The sequence below is a fragment of the Dasypus novemcinctus genome, chromosome 13 (assembly GCF_030445035.2).
Source record: "Dasypus novemcinctus isolate mDasNov1 chromosome 13, mDasNov1.1.hap2, whole genome shotgun sequence".
In the NCBI taxonomy this organism is placed as follows: domain Eukaryota; kingdom Metazoa; phylum Chordata; class Mammalia; order Cingulata; family Dasypodidae; genus Dasypus; species Dasypus novemcinctus.
In genome coordinates this window covers 85,074,518-85,091,245 of record NC_080685.1, presented here as the reverse complement: position 1 = coordinate 85,091,245, position 16,728 = coordinate 85,074,518, and the positions used below count along the sequence as shown (strand labels likewise).

The window sequence follows — 16,728 nt, the reverse complement described above, 5'->3', positions numbered from 1 at the left end:
AGTAGAATAACTTAAGTCTACTCTAGTCCATCATCAACTCCCCAGTCCTGAGGATCAGGGATGGTGGTGCCCACTCTGCCTCTAAATAAGAGGGGTGCTCCATCTTTAAAATCACCCAGGGAGGTGGTTCTTTGCTTCTCACTCTGTGCATTTGTGCACTGATGAGCTCCAGGCTCAGCTGAGCACTTGGTACTTCTTGGCATTTCCCCCACAATTACGGATTGGCTCCCCCTTTTACCACCACTGTTCTATGCTTTTACTTCTTTTCTCAAGCCCACCGCTCTTTACAGATGACCTTACGTCAACCTGGGCCAAGAGAGTAAAAGAACATCAGGAACAAAGTTCTACAAGTTCCTGCCCTTCCACTCCCAAATATATCTGTTTCCATCCATTCATATTTCTTTGTTTTCTTCCTCCTATTGCTGAGAAAGCAGTAGCCCTGGTCCCTCTGAGACAGATTACTCCTCTTCTGCCTTATGTGAGTCAGCTTTTGCTGCAGTAACAAACAACTGAACACCTTATTGCTTACAATTACAAACCTGCATTTCTCTTTCAAGGTTCTGGGCTTGGCTGGGCTTGGCTAGGCTTGGCTCCAGACTGCAGGTCTGGTTCTGGTCTGCACCACAGCTCTCCTTTGGGGTCCCTGGCTGACGAGGCAATGGCTAGCTGGGCCTGTGGTTCTCATGACACGGGGCGGAAGTGTGAAAGGGGAAGCGGGAACATGGCAAGCCTCTTAAGGCCTCTCCGTGGGGCTGGCGCATTGTCACTTTTTCTTGCCTTTCACCGGTCAAAGCAAATCGTGGCCCAAATTCAATGGAGTTTTGGTGATAACATGGCTTACCACATGCCTCTAAAATTGTGACCCAGCAGCAGTTATTCTCATCCATTCCTCCTCTGCTTGCCTCCCTTTTTATCTCCCTTGGCTCTCCCTCCCTACAAACAAATCTTCCTTTTCCTCAAGGAAAAAAATCCCTTTTCCTTGATTCTGAATTTCCCTCCAGCTATTCTTCACCTCTTTTCCTTTGTCTCTTTACAAGAGTATTTTTTGCCACCTCATCATCTGCTATTTTTTTAGCCCATTTCAATCCTCTGTCCCTAGTGCCCTTCCCTGACCCACTGCCGTCTCCATACACAGAGCTGTATGGAAATCGATATCCTTTTCCATATTTCTAACTCCAATGGCCTCTTCTTTTTCCATTTTCTTTATTGCTGCATTTTATGTGGTTCATTCTCCTTTTTGGGATTTTCTCCTTTTGGACTCCATGGAATTACTTTCTCCTGGTTCTCCTCTTTCCTGATAGCTCCTTCTCTCTTTTCTTCGCAGATCCTTCAACCCTTCATTCACTCATTTGGGCAATAATGATACTGGACCTTGCCCTTGCTGCACAGAGAGATGATGGGCAATACCCTTGCCCTCACAGGTGACAGGATTACGGGGAATTTACAGAATTGCAACACAGCATAATTTAGGGTGCTAGCGGAAAATAACTCAGACTGGAAGTTAGCAAAATATTTCTAGAAAGAGATGGCATCTGAGTTTGAGGGATCCAGACTCGAAGAGGAATGGTATTCCAGGAAGAGCAGATAGCACATGCAACGGCACAGAGGGCTGAGAGAGCACGGCATATTCTGGGAACTGCTCTCCCTTAGATAGGTTTTCCAGGTTCCATCTCCATCTCTCATTCTGCACACCCTTTCATCCTTGGCCGTCCCAGCCCAGCATGCTCTCCTGAATGGGATTTCTGACTGCCCACTGGCTCTCTAGCTGCATGGCCAGTTGAACTTCAAACTCAATTCTAAGTATATTTTCTTTTTCTTTTTTTTTTTAAAGATTACATTAAAAAAATATGAGGTCCCATTTAACCCCACCGCCCCCACCCCCCACTCCCCCACAGCAACACTCTCTCCCATCATCATGACACATCCATTGCACCTGGTAAGTTCATCTCTGAGCATCACTGTACTCCATAGTCAATGGTCCACATCATAGCCCACACTCTCCCACGTTCCATTCAGTGGGCCCTGGGGGGATCTACAATGTCCCGCAATTGTCCGTGAAGCACCACCCAGGACAACTCCACGTCCCGAAAACGCCTCCACATCTCATCTCTTCCTCCCTTTCCCCAAACCCAGCAGCCACCATGGCTACCCTTCCCACACCCATGCCACATTTTCTCTGTGGACATTGGATTGGTTGTGTCCATTGCTCTAACTACATTTTCTAAGCTTCAGTTTTTCTCTTCCTTACTTTCTCTTTTTTATTTTTTACAATTTATTTATTTATTTTTTAAAATTTCTCTCCCCTTCCCCCCCCAGGTGTCTGTTCTCTGTGTCCATTTGCTGTGTGTTCTTCTGTGTCCGCTTATATTCTTGTCAGCAGCACCAGGAATCTGTGTCTCTTTTCATTGCGTCATCTTGCTGCATCAGCTTTCCATGTGAGTACAGCGCCACTCCTGGGCAGGCTGCACTTTTTTCGTGCTGGGCGGCTCTCCTTACAGGGCGCACTCCTTGTGCGTGGGCCTCCCCTACGCGGGGGACACCCCTGCGTGGCACAGCACTTCTTGCGTGCATCAGCACTGTGCATGGGCGAGCTCATTACATGGGTCAGGAGGCTCTGGGTTTGAACCCTGGACCTCCCATGTGGTAGGCAGACGCTCTGTCTGTTGAGCCAAATCCGCTTCTCTTGCTTACCTTCTGACTTCATCATCCCCTCCACTGTCCTAGGTAGAAACTGCAGAGTCATCATGGCTACTTCCTTCCTCCCCACCTGCCATCATTCGCTGCCATCACATTTAATGCATAGCTCATCCCGCTAGTTCTACTTCCAAACCCTCTCTCAAATCTTTCCCCTTCTCTCAGGGTCTCACTGAGACTAGTCATTGGTCTCCAGTTTGGTTTCGCTCATTCTTCTAAGTTATTTTCTGTCTTTCTCTAGCACAGAGCAGTTTAGAAACTTGTGACTGCTCTTAAAGGAAGAAGATCCCACTTCCTCTCCCAGGCCTCCATCCCCTCCGTGCCTGGCCCACTCTCCAGGCTCTCTTGCCCCCTTCTCAGGCTCCAGCCCAGCCCCTTCCCTCCTTTTCCCTCCTCCACCACCCCCTAGTGGCCTTCTTAAAGGCCAGGCAAGTTCATGCTGTGAGGGCCGTTTACAAAGCCATCGTCTCTATGCATCCTCTCCCCTCACCCCTTTTTTGTGGGAAAGTTAGAGGAAGAGCTGGACATGGTGCATGAGGGGAAACCCAGGATTTTTGCATTAAAAAAAAAACTGGACTCAATTTCCTGCTCTACTTAGCTGTATGACTTGGAGTAAGCTAATTAACCTCTCTGACTCTCATTTTCCTCATTGATAGCCCCTGCCTCATGAGATTATTGTGGAGATTAAAATAATACACATAGAGCTGTTAGAACAGCCCTAGGTACCTAGTAAGCTCACAATACATGTAGGTTATTGGGATGTCTTCTAGTGTCCACTCATCCTTCAAGGCTCAGATCAAATGCCATCTTTTCTGTGAGGTCTTCCTCAACTCCACAGGCAGCTAACTCCTGCTTACCATGATTTTGGGTACCTGTGTCACTTGGGTGACACTAATATGGCCTGTGCATGAATTCAAACTTATTCTATATCCTAGTATGCCTAGTTCCTGGAAAGCCAATTAAGTGATATAGGCTCTGTAGGAAGGATGCAGACTGAATATGTATTTGAACTTACATCCAGATGGAATGTGGGGGTATGTTAACTCAAGCTTACCTGGAATGTGGGGGATATGTTAATTCAAAACCTATCTGGCACTCAGACAAACACTTAAAACTCTAAGAGAATAACAAAGAAAGTCCTTTCTGCATAAAAGCACTGTTTGACTCCCTACTCTTATATCTTATGTATAAAAGGGACCCAAAAATCCTATTCTGGGCTTGTCTTTTTGGACAGGAGTCCGCTGGGCCTGGCCAGTCAAAATAAATCTCCCTTCTCAGAGTTTTCTCTCATCCTGCCCTTCAATATTGCGATCTCCTGACTTCTCTCTGCCACAACAACATCACAGCCATCCGAGGTGCTGGGTGTCAGTTCAGTTTAAAAATTCTAAGTGACATTATAACCTCTGTTTTCACTCTGCATCCTGGGGCAGAAAATTACGTAAATAATCAACAGTCTTTGATTTATCATCCTATAATATAATCATTTCATGTTCTCCCTTTGGCTTTATCTGACGCCTTGAATACATTCCTAGTAATTGCTGCTGACTGACTGCATTGCTGGCAGTCTCAATCTCGGGTTCTTAACAACGGGTCAATGAGCTTGGATTTAAATTTAAAAAACAAAACAAAACACTATTTTTGTGGGGATGGGTTGGGGGTGTGATATATTTATCAAATAATACACAGTATAGTGTGGACTTAGTAAGGGGTCTGTGGCTTTCACCTGACTGGCAAAGGGGTCCATGGAACAAAAATGGTTAAGAACTCCTGGTCAAAGTCCTTCCACACAACTGACCACACATGTTACCAGTCCAGTCCCATGTATTTGGGAAGAGAAAACTCAGTGCCAGACAAGAAACCTGTGATAGTCCCATGACTGTTCAGAAATCTGTTCATGTTCTGGAACATTCAGGTTACACTCTTTCCATGTGCATTTAATGATTCAACCTTATTTCACACAACTCTCTACGGCCAGTTAGACCTGCTGCTTTCCTGCCCTAGGAGAACTCTGAATTCAACCCCAGTCATGTTTTCCCTGTTACCACTAGCATCTTCACATAAAAGCTCTACAAATTAGCCAGAATTTTAGATTTTCTTGGAACATTGATTTAAAACCATTCACCTTTGTTGAGAAGAATATCCATTTCCAGTGTCCTTGATGAAACTGTAGATTGAATAAGTTGCGATGCTTAAGGTGCCTTTCCTCCCTCAACTTTCCTACCCCCTGCATCAGTTTATGAGAGTGTCTCCAAAAAAGTGAGAAGTTACTCTGACTCCTTGAAGCTGACTAACAAGGCATAATGGGAGGAGCCAAGGGTCTGGAGTCACAAAACATCTGGTTTTGTGATCTCTCTCTCTTTCCTCTATTTTGTTTAATTTTTTTAGGAGACACTGGGGAATAAACCCAGGGCCTCGTATATGGGAAGCAGTCTCTCAATCACTGAATCATTGAGCTACATCCACTCCCCAATGAGAGTTGTTTTATGTTTTTTTGTTTGTTTTGTTTTGTTTTGTTTTTAGGAGGTACCAGGGATTGAACTTGGGACCTCATATGTGGGAAGCAGGAACTCAACCACTGCACGATAACTGCTCCATGTGATGGAACTTTTCTTGCCCTCTGTCCTCATCTGGTCAGTGGGTAAAACGTGATCTCCTTGATTTGTGTAGAGAAACAAATATGATTTTTGTACAGCCCCTGGCACATAGGTTCTCAACAAATGTGTGCATTCCCTGCCCCACCCTTTTTCTCCATGCCCAGGTTGGTCATAGCAACTGTCCAAAATCAAATTTGTTGAGAGTTTGAAAAAGCTGGAATCATTTATTTTCTATTTGGTGCTTTCTTTTTAAGTGCATTAACCTTCCAATAGTATTTTTAAAGTAACTTGAATGTTGTGCTACTACTATTTAAAATTGACTAAAGAGGGAAAAGTGAAGTGAAACAGGGTACACTATGGAGTATAATGAAGCTGTTAGAACCAATAGATTGGGTCTGCAATTAATAAATTGATAGATCTTAAAAACATAGTGAAAAAAGTAAGAAATAGGATGTGGTCTAATATAATACCATTTACATAAGTAAAAAATACATACATAACCCCTGGGAATCTATCCTGTAGAAATAAAAGCATCAGTGTGTATGGGTTCATGTACACTGATTTTATTGCAGCTTTGTGGGTAGTGATAAAACACTGAGCCAACCTTGGATTTTATCCTGTGGGCAACTGGGAATCCTTAGACAGTTTCTAAACGTAGAGCTAAAATATGGTAAAAATTCACCATTTCTTAACTAACATTTTCCTAGGATGTTGCCAAATTTGTATTGGTAACACATACATTTTACTTTTATTTAATATGTTTCATTTACAATAAAAATTATCACATATAAAATCTAAAAAATAATACCCAACAACAACACTGAGCACAATCTTAATGTCCATCAGTAGGGGAATGGGTGAATACATTGTTGAATGTCCATACCATGAAATATTATGTAAACGATAAAAAGAATGAGCTAAATCTGGATCTACTAATCTGGAAGGATGACCATGATGAGCAAACTGCAGAGAACTGTATTATGAATCCAGTTTTATAAAACTCAATCACACATCCATCAACCATGTGGGATCTAAGCCACCTCTCAATTTAGAGGTGGAGTGGACATCAACATCCCAGGTCCACAGGATGGAGGAATAAAATATGGATTAGAGTGGACTTACTGGTATTCCACTATAGAACTATTGTGACTCTAGCAATTGAAGAAAAAGTATTATTGATGTGGAGACAGTGTCCACGCTAGTTACTGAGGGCAGGGAGAGGGAAGAAGTGATGTGAATGTGATGGGGGGGGGCGCACATTTTTGAGACTTGGAGTTGTCCTAAATGATGCTGCAGGAACAGATGCTGAACATTATATATCCTGCCATAACCCACTGAATGTCCTGGGGGAGAGTGTAAACTATAATGTAAACTATAATCCATGTGGTGCAGCAGTGCTCCAAAACATATTCACCAAATACAATGAATTTGCCACAGTGATGAAAGAGGTTGTTGATGTGGGAGGAGTGGGTTTGGGTGGGGTGTGGGGTATAAGGGAAACTCTTATATTTTTTAATGTAGTATTTTTTTGTGATCTTCTATCTTTTAAAAAGAAGCAATTAAATTTAATGAAAGCCTCAATCACAAAGAAAAAAAATGTTTAGGTGGATCTACCAGTTAAGTGAATTGAACAATCCTGGAGAAATGTGGGGAAATGTAGACCCTGCCCATGCTGTTAGCAGTGGCCACCTGCTGGGGGTGCAGGGAGATGAGAAGAAAAGATAATTTGTTCTATTTTGCTAAAGCTGCTCAAAAGCAGATACCATAAAATGGTATCTTTTCACAGTGGGAATTTATTAGCTTACAATCAAGGCATCATCAGGTGATACTTTTATCCTGAAGAACGCTGCTGGTAATCCTGTACTCCTCTGTCACATGGCAAGGCACATGGTGACATCTCCAGCCTTTTCATTCTCTTCCATGTTTCACTGCTTTCAGCTTCTTGCTTCTGTGCTTTTTTTCTCTCCTTGTCTGAATTTCATTCTCTTATAAAGGACTTCAGTAAGAGGATTAAGACCCACCCTGAATGAAGTAGGTCATATCTTAAGTTAAGATCCTACTTTCAATGGGTCTATACCCAACAGGAATCCTACTTTCAATGGGTCTATACCCAACAGGAATAGACTAATTTTTTTAAAAAATTTTATTTTTTAAAAAAGATATTTAGATTATGTAAATGTTACATAAAAAATATAGGGGATTCCCATATGCCCTGCTCCCCACACTGCCCACACTTGATGCCATTAACAACATCCTTCATTAGTGTGGTACATTCATTGCAATTGATGGACATATTTTGGAGCATGACCACTAAGCATAGAATATAGTTTACATTGTAGTTTACACTCTCTCCCAACAATTCTGTAGGTTATGGCAAGAAATATAATGTCCTGTATCTGTTACTGCAATGTCATTCAGGACAATTCCCAAGTCCTGAAAATGCCACCATATTATACCTGTTTTCTTTCTCCCTGACCTCAGAACCTCCAGTGGCCACTGCTTTCATATCAATGATATCAGTTCTTCCATTGCTAGAATCTCAATAAGTCTATAGCAGAGTACCAGTAAGTCCACTCTAGTCTATAGTTCATACCCTAATCCTGAGGATTCTGGGATGGTGATGCTCACTTTACCTCTGAGAGAGGGCTTCAGTCCCATATGGCTGATGGATGGTACTCACTTCCGGTTGTAGGATCTCTCAGTTCTTTGATGTATTAGTCAGCCACAGGGGTGCTGATGCAAAATACCAGAAACTGGATGGTTTTTATAAAGGGTATTTATTTGGGGTAGAAGCTTACAGTTACCAGGCCATAAAGCATAAGTTACTTCCCTCACCAAAGTGTTTTGCCACGTGTTGGAGCAAGATAGCTTCTGACATCTGCCAGGGTTCAGGCTTCCTGGGTTCCTCTCTTTTCAGGGCTTGTATCTCTTTCCTCACAACCAAGCTCCTCTGTGTGGTTACTTCCCAGGGCTCCAGCTCAAGACTCCAGCATCAAAACTCCATCAAAACTCCAACTCTGTCCTTTGCCATGTCTTTTATCTGTGAGCCCCCACCAAGGGTTGGGACTCAACACCCTACTGATGTGGCCCAATCAAAGTCTTAATCATAATTTAACCATGCCCAGGTACAGACCAGTTTACAAACATAATCCAATATCTATTTTTGGAATTCATGAAATGTATCAAACTGCTACACTTGGTATGGTGGTTGTCCATCCTCCTTGTTAGTTGTCCTGGGTGAGTCCAATGAACTGGAGAGTAGGTGTTGCAACTCCATTGAGGCTTAGGACCCAGCTGGCACATGGACAGTCCAAAAATTCAAGTCTCTTGGAATACACGTACCAACTCCAGCACTGACCATAGGTTCAAATGGAAGGGACCGAAGAGCCATGTGTAGGGAAACCTCAACTGAGTCCAATTTTGTCACACTGGGAGCACAAACTCCAAAGTAGGGCCTACTAGCAAGGCACCAAACTCATGAGCCATCTGCCCTGACCATAGTGCCTGGGTGTCTCTAGAGCTCTCAGGAGCCCCATTATTTAGGGTCATGTCTAATTTGGCAGTCAATGAGATCCTGCTGAGATATGTATAAACATAACCTCTGTAATGATCTCCTGACTCACTTTGAAGACTCTTAGCCATATAAGCTCATTTGTCTTTACTTTTTCCCCCTTTTGGTCAAGGTGTTTTTCCAGTTGCATTGCTGGTTGGTACTTGGTAGTAATCTCAGTGCCAGGGAGGATCATCCCTGGGAGTCATGCCCCATGGTGGGGGGAAGTTATTGCATTTATATGCTGAGTTCAGTTTAGAGAGGCCATGTTTGAGCAACAAGGAGGCTTTTAGGAGGTAATGCTTAGGCATCCTATAATACTATGCTAAGTTTCAATTTCAAGAGCAAAGATTCATAAGCACAGTCATCAATATCAAGGGTCCATCAATGGACCATCCTCCTTTGTTAGCCATTACTTCTGTACTTGGGGGATTCTTGCTGTTTCATCAGAGAATGTGGCAGAGCTCCCCAGGATGTGAATTCAATGTTCTTTTGGTTATTGTGTGAATCTTCATCCACTGTGACAATTCTCCATGAACATTTGAACACGTTTATATGCCTTATATGTATGTCCACATGAACCTCTTCCCATGTGTCCCCCTTTACTGACACCCCACACAATTGATGCTCCCCTGCCACAGTTGTAACCCTTCTGTGACCCAAAACTTCTTCAAAAATGAAGACAAAAAAATAGCCACATACAATTAATAAGAAAATGAAATAATAATGATAATTTTAAAAATAGGAGGGAAACCGACTTTGGCCCAGTGGTTAGGGCGTCGGTCTACCACATGGGAGGTCCGCGGTTCAGGCCCCGGGCCTCCTTGACCCGTGTGGAGCTGGCCCATGCGCAGTGCTGATGCGCGCAAGGAGTGCCGTGCCACGCAGGGGTGTCCCCCGCGTGGGGGGGCCACACGCGCAAGGAGTGCACCCATAGGGAGAGCCGCCCAGCGCGAAGGAGGGAGCAGCCTGCCGAGGAATGGCGCCGCCCACACTTCCCGTGCCGCTGACGACAACAGAAGCGGACAAAGAAACAAGACGCAGCAAAAAAAAAAAAAAAAAAAAAAAGACACAGAAAACAGACAACCGAGGGAGGGGAGGGGAATTAAATAAATAAAAATAAATCTTAAAAAAAAAAAATTTTAAAAATAGGAAATAAAATCCAAAAAAATAAAAAATAAAATTTGGGATAATAGAAAGGAACAGATTAATTTTAAGAACATACATTTCTGGGGTATATAACAGCTTCAAACTATCACAGCTATCAAAGACTAGAAAATAATCTCATGGCAGAAACATTAGATAAAAGTGAGAACACAGATAATCTCCTTCTGCTATTTCTTAAAATGTGCAAACAATGAAAATGTAAAAGGCCAAGGACTAGATTGTAGCATGAAACAAAGAAATTCTGAGTAAGAGGTTTATGAGCAAAAAGAAAAATACATGACCACAAAACAATGATATTCAAACAAACAAAACATACTTTAAACACTTTAGAAGAACTGTCCATGGGTGAGAAGAGATGAGGATAGGAGAGTGGAGGGGGATAAAAAAGGGAATTAAAAAAATTTGAGAGAGTCAGGCATGCACCAGTGCTAATAATGATTCATAAATTGAGGATTATGATGAACTCAACATTCTGCACCTAAGGCTAAAGAGTCCACTGAGAACTTTCCCCTAGAGTAGTGTCTTGTTTTGTCAAGGCTGCTGTAGCCAAGTACCACACACTAGTTGGCTTAAACAACAGAAATTTATTGTCTCACAGTACTGGAAGCCAGAGGTCAGAATCAAGGTTTCGATATGGCCAGGGGTCCTCTGAAGTCTGTAGGGTTCTGACAGTGGCTTTCCTGAAACCCATGGCGTTCCCTGGCCTGTCCTACTGCTCAATCTCTGCCTCCTCCACATGGCTGGCTCTTTATCTGTGTCCAAATTTCTTCTCCAGTCATATTAGATTAGGGCCCATGCTAATCCAGTTTGGCCTCACCTTAACTAAAAACATCTTCTAATAAACCTATTTACAAATAAATTCACGCTCACAGGACAGGAGGCTTAGGACTTGAACAGGTCTTTTTGGCAGGCCAATCCATAACGAGTAGCTTATGAATATGAAAAGAGCAATGATGATGGAACGTAACATGCCCTATTTCTAAAGATAATTTTTTCCATAGAGCATAACTCAAGACTACGGTAAGCCAAACCCTCAGAGATATAGTCATGGAAATTTAGGAAGAAGCTGTGTGAGAACCATTATTATCCTAGGTGCTGGAATTCCCACACCTGTGCTCCAGGGGCTCAGTCTGGTGTTACCTGTAAGGACCCGTGGGAAAGGGAACATTTAGTCCATCTGTGCATTAGGAGATCACTCTGGGGAGAATATTGGCTTTTAATTATTTCTCTTGAACAGTGGCTTTGAACTTTTGGAATTAAATTTAATTAATGATCTTCAAGAATGCCAAGTAATTTTTAATGGCATTGAGAAAAAGGTTTTTTTCTGAGATTAATCTAACTTTTTTCTTTTTCCCCTTATTTTCCCAGGCTTGCATCTTTTTACGGGCTGACTGCACTTATCTTTTGAGCTTTGAACCCTGCCCCAGTGGATAAGTAATTTCATTTAGGTAAACAGTCTCCAGAAATAGATTCAAACCATGAGCAAACAGCGTGTTTGTGATAATGGGTCCCGCTCTGCCGTTCCGTGTCTGGGGCTAACAGAGTCCTATCTGCTGATGCTAGTTGTTCACTTCCCCGCTTTGTCAGCTGTCCCTCAGATGTGTTGCGTTTTTCTTAGGGTCCAGCCAGGTCCTGTAAATAACTGGCTCTTGTCAGAAATGATGTGGGGACCAGGAGGAGTCTGGCACGACTGCAGAGTGGTTGTCCTGACGTGGGGTCTCACTGTCCAGAGTGAACCCTCCTCTTGCTAAGCCCTTCGTACTCCTGAAAGGCCACCTTAACGCATGGCTTTCCCCCTGCTGGAACACAGCCTATATGATGGCACTCGTTATAGTTAATGAGCTGTTAGCATTTCCATTAAGGGATTTTTAAAAAGAGTTTATAACCTGATAATAACAATAATTTGCTTTAGGCTGCAACTCCAGTAACAGGCGAATACCCTGGCGATTGCCCTTGCCTTATCCACGTGGCCTGGGGGTGGGGTGGAGTGGGGAAGGAATTGGTTCTACCCTGTGTTTATAGCATACAAAAAGGAAAGTGTTTAAAAACTAAGTCTTTTCCTTTTCTTTTACAACCACTATGGGGCAATATCTTTAATTTGGTATCAAAATATTGCCAGAGAGGAGGCAAGGTCACTGAGAACCCCAAATGTGGCCAGGGTGGTGGCAGTGGTGAGAGCTTTGGGAGTGCGGTGCAATTGGTGTTTCTGAGAAGCCAGAATGGCACTGATCTCAGCTCCCCTGCACTGTACCCTGGCTAACAGGGGCGCAGAGACAACCCCAGAGCTTCTATTTATTTTATTCATTTCTCTCCCCTTCCTCCTTCCCCGCCCCCCAGCCCATTGTCTGCTGTCTGTGTCCATTCGTTGTGTGTTCCTTTCTGGCGGCACTGGGAAACTGCATCTCTTTTTGTTGCGTCAACTCTCCGAGTGTGTGCAGCACCACTCCTGGGTGGGCTGCACTTTTTTCACACAGGGTGGCTCTCTTTGCAGGGCACATTCCTTATGCGTGCGGCACCCCTTCATGGGGGACACCCCTGTGTGGCATAGACTCCTTGCGCGGGGCAGTACTGCACGTGGGCCAGCTCACCACACAGGTCAGGAGGCCCTGGGGTTTGAACTCTGGACCCTCCACGTGGTAGACAGATGCTCTATCAGTTGAGCCATGTCCACTTCCCACCCCAGAGCTTCTTAACTGCAGAACTCCCTGAGGCCCTGGTGGTAGGTAGTCCCCGCAGACAGTCTCCAGGAGGATCCATGAAGGATTTGAGTTCGTCCCAATACCCAAAGGCTCTCAGAAAGGGCTGCTGACACCCTACAGGCCACAGGCTACGTTCTGTTTGTCTTCCTGGCCTGAGGAGCTGGGCCTGAGACTGCTCTCAGCATGGGCCAGGCTTCCCACTGGAAACCAGGGGAGGCTTTTGCTTTGTGAATATGACACGTCCCTAAGTGAACTGGAAGAAACGGCTTAGGAAGGCAGCCAGGAAGGCGAGGCAATCCACTGGATAAGAGGGTGTCAGGACAAATGAAGTGAGAGGGGTGTTCTGTGGACTTCTACTCCCGAGTTCTATGGGAGGCGAGCCCACCGAGTCCCACACTCCCAGAACACTAAGGGCATCAGGGCGCTGCCCGGGGGAGGAGGGCCCGAGCAGGGAGGAGGGGGTTTTCACAGTCTGGGGAATGCAGACATAAGTCGGCTGGTGTGTGGACTTCAGTGACTGTGTGCAAACACACAGATGAGGTCAGAACCTGGCAGCCCCACAGAGCCTGCTGGAATCCAAAAGAACCTGGAGTGCCTGGACAACCCAAATCCCCAGCACAGGTTTTGGAAGGAGGAGTAGGTTGCCCTTTCAACTCTTTCTTTTTGCCTTTTTTTTTTTTAAGGTACTGGGGGCCAGGGATTGAACCCTAGACCTCGTATGTGGGAAGCTGGTACAACTACTGAGCCACCTCAGCTTCCCTGAGTTTGTTTGTTTGCTTGTTTGCTTGTTGTTTGTGTTTTTGTTTTTAGGAGACATCAGAATCCGAACCCCGGACTTCCCATGTGGGAAGCCAGTGCTCAATCACTTGAGCCACTTCTGCACCCGCTTCATGACTTTCTGAGCTGGTTCTGGCCCTGCAAAGACTGGCTCCCAGACCTGGTGAAGTGAGCTTACAAGGACTTGAAAGAGGTACTTAGCAGAAGAGTCTCCAACCTAATTAGATACTTTAAATTTTAAAATTGAGTGTTGAACTGTTTAGGATGGAAGAGGTTTTCAAATGCGGAACAAACAACAAATGGAAAAGATATGCGTTCATTTGTTCAGGAGGAATGGCTGCTGTAGGGGCTATTGTAGAGAAAATACTTACATTCTCAGATATCTACAGATTAATTACACTATCAGATAGATTCCACCTCTCAGTTTTCAAATAATACATGTTCACCATAGAAATTTCAGGAAAATATAGGTAAAGATAAGAAGGAAACAAAAAGAGCTTGCTATACCCCCTCCCCACCCCACTCCCCTTTGACTCTAATGACTGTAAATCGCTTGCTATATATTTTTTTCATATTAAATGTTTTTTTTAGATTTATTTTTTATTTATTTCTCTCCCCTTCCCCCTCCCCACCCCCTGCTGTCTGCTCTCTGTGTCCATTTTCTGTGTCCACTTGTATTCTTGTCAGCGGCACTGGGAACCTGTGTCTCTTTTTATTGCATCATTTTGCTGCGTCAGCTGTCTGTGTGTGCAGCGCCACTCCTGGGCAGGCTGCACTTTTTTTGCATGGGGCTGCTCTCCTTATCGGGCACACTCCTTGGGTGTGGGGCTCCCCTATGCGGGGGACACCCCTGCGTGGCAGGGCACTCCTTGCACACATCAGCACTGCACATGGGCCAGCTCCACATGGGTCAGGAGGCCCTGGGTTTGAACCCTGGACCTCCCATGTGGTAGGCAGACGCTCTATCCATTGAGCCAAATCCATTTCCTTTAAGTATGTTTTAAAATGGCATTTTCATGTAATTTTTTGTTGTAGAGATTTTAGAAATAAGAAAGTCACAAAGAAGAAAATTACACTTATAATGCCACTACCCATGTTAACATAATTTTAAACTTTTTATTATTGTAAAGTTTTAAAAATTACTTTTTATTGTTGAAAACTTCAAACACATACAACATTTTGATGTGCTTCATTTCTTTCTTGCTTCTGTGTCAGCATGTACATGTAGGTATATATATATATTTTTATTTTATTTTATTTTTTTATTTTTTATTTATTTCTCTCCCCTAACCCCCTCCTGCCCCAGTTGTGTGTTCTCTGTGTCTATTTGTGTTCTTCTTTGTCCGCTTCTGTTGTTGTCAGTGGCATGGGAATCTGTGTTTCTTTTTGTTGCATAATCTTGCTGTCAGCTCTCCGTGTGTGCGGTGCCATTCCTGGGCAGGCTGCACTGTCTTTTGCACTGGGTGGCTCTCCTTACGGGACGCACTCCTTGCGCGTGGGGCTCCCCTACATGGGAACACCCCTGCATGGCACAGTACTCCTTGCATGCATCAGCACTGCGCATGGGCCAGCTCCACACAGGTCAGGGAGGCCTGGGGTTTGAACTGCGGACCTCCCATGTGGTAGACGGATGCCCTATCCACTGGGCCAAGTTTGCTTCCATATAGGTATATATATAAACCTATGTATCCACAGATATACATACACATATACATATATACCAACACATAAGTAAAAGTAGGATAATATTACATATTAAACAGTTTTGTATGCTGCTTTTGCTGTTTCATATAACATTGTGATACATTCTTCTCTTTAAATATTCTTTGAAGCATTTGAAGAGGGGAGGCAAAACAGTTTCTTAGGTTACCCTATTACCCTAGACTTGGTGGAAGAAGATGCAAAATGGAACTCAGCAGTGGATTTTAATAGCAAGGGGTGGTTATTATATCTCTAGAACGTAGTCACTTAATCCATTTTGCTGAGTGAATGAACGATTTGTTCAAAAGAAGCTAACCTATTACAAGAGGTGAGGAAGCAACACTGTATATAAAGACTTATAATGATAAATCTTATACGTTATAGAACTTGACTTTTAGGCCAAGGGCTGTATGATTTTCAGCCTCGGAAGGGGGACAGAAGAAAACTCTTCCAATTCTTATTTGGAAGGTAGGTTTCTGGTGGTCCCGTACCCTCTATATCCCACCTGCAGACCCTTCCTTGAGGTCTGTTACTTGTGGTTATCTGTCCAAAAGGTTACATTAGCCTATTGCAGGAGCAATTCATTCTGGCTGGAGAGAAAATGGCCATGTCAGGAAGGTAATGCTTAATTATTTTTGGAAGAGTTTTCTGGATGGAGGAATACCAAATGCTGGCATAAGGAAAATTTCCTTTGGGGGAATGAGGCCCAACAATTGTGTAGATGGATTGAGTGTAATTGTTATTCTGTTCACTCATTTTTTCATCAAACATGTATTGTAGGGTGGCACCGTGTGGGAGCGCGGCAACAGCAAGGGTCGGCTCGTCTCCAGGCGCCGGTGTGAGTCGGACCCGGGTGGCGGGAACGGGCGTTAAGGCCCTCCGCTTGGGGTTCGGGTGTACTGCCCGCCCCTCTGCCCAGCTGCACCCGCTTCCCCCTCGGTGGCCTAACCCCGCCTCTCCCCTGAGGGCCACCGCCGCACCATGACAGCCCCGCCTCGCTGCTGCCGAGAACCCTGGCTACCCCATCTTCTGCCTGCAACCAGTGATGCACCCCTGCACGAACCTATCAGCCGTCTGCCGCCCCCCGGCCACACCCCCTGCCCCTCCCCCGTCTTCGCCCTATATTAACTGCTGTACTTCCTGAATAAATCAGACTTGCGCACAGATCCTGGTCTCCTCGGTAGTCTTCTTCCTACCGCGCGTCCTCCGCACCTTGCCGGCCCCGGAGCGCCTTCTCGGAAGGCCCCTCCTTGCGTTGTAGCCCTCCGCCCGAGCCCACACCGCCCCTGCAGCGGCCCTCCGGGCGAGCCCACACTGTGACAATGTATTGAGCACTTACTGTGTGCCAGGGCCAAGAGATATAAGGCAGACAAGACACATTTCTTCCTCTAGGAGTTCACAGTAAATTATATGTGATTGAAGTGAAAACAATAATTGCAAAACACTGAAAAGTGCCATAGACGAAATGTGTAAACAGGCATTGGGGCAAAAAGGAGAGATTAACTCTGCCTGGGTCAGAGGGGAAGTGATGCTTGAGCTGCCTGGG

At 44.5% G+C, this 16,728-nt stretch overlaps 1 long non-coding RNA gene across 2 annotated transcripts in view; it reads left to right on the top strand.

Moving 5' to 3' along the window:
* LOC111764048 (uncharacterized) overlaps window positions 1-16,342 on the top strand; it is a 104,071-nt gene extending 87,729 nt beyond the window's left edge. For both annotated transcript variants that reach the window (XR_009180189.2, XR_002796755.3), the window contains exons 2-4: window positions 11,374-11,453; window positions 13,515-13,674; window positions 15,963-16,342. This is a non-coding gene — a long non-coding RNA (uncharacterized lncRNA). The remainder of the gene's footprint in view (window positions 1-11,373; window positions 11,454-13,514; window positions 13,675-15,962) is intronic.
* The last annotated feature ends 386 nt before the right edge of the window (window positions 16,343-16,728 follow it).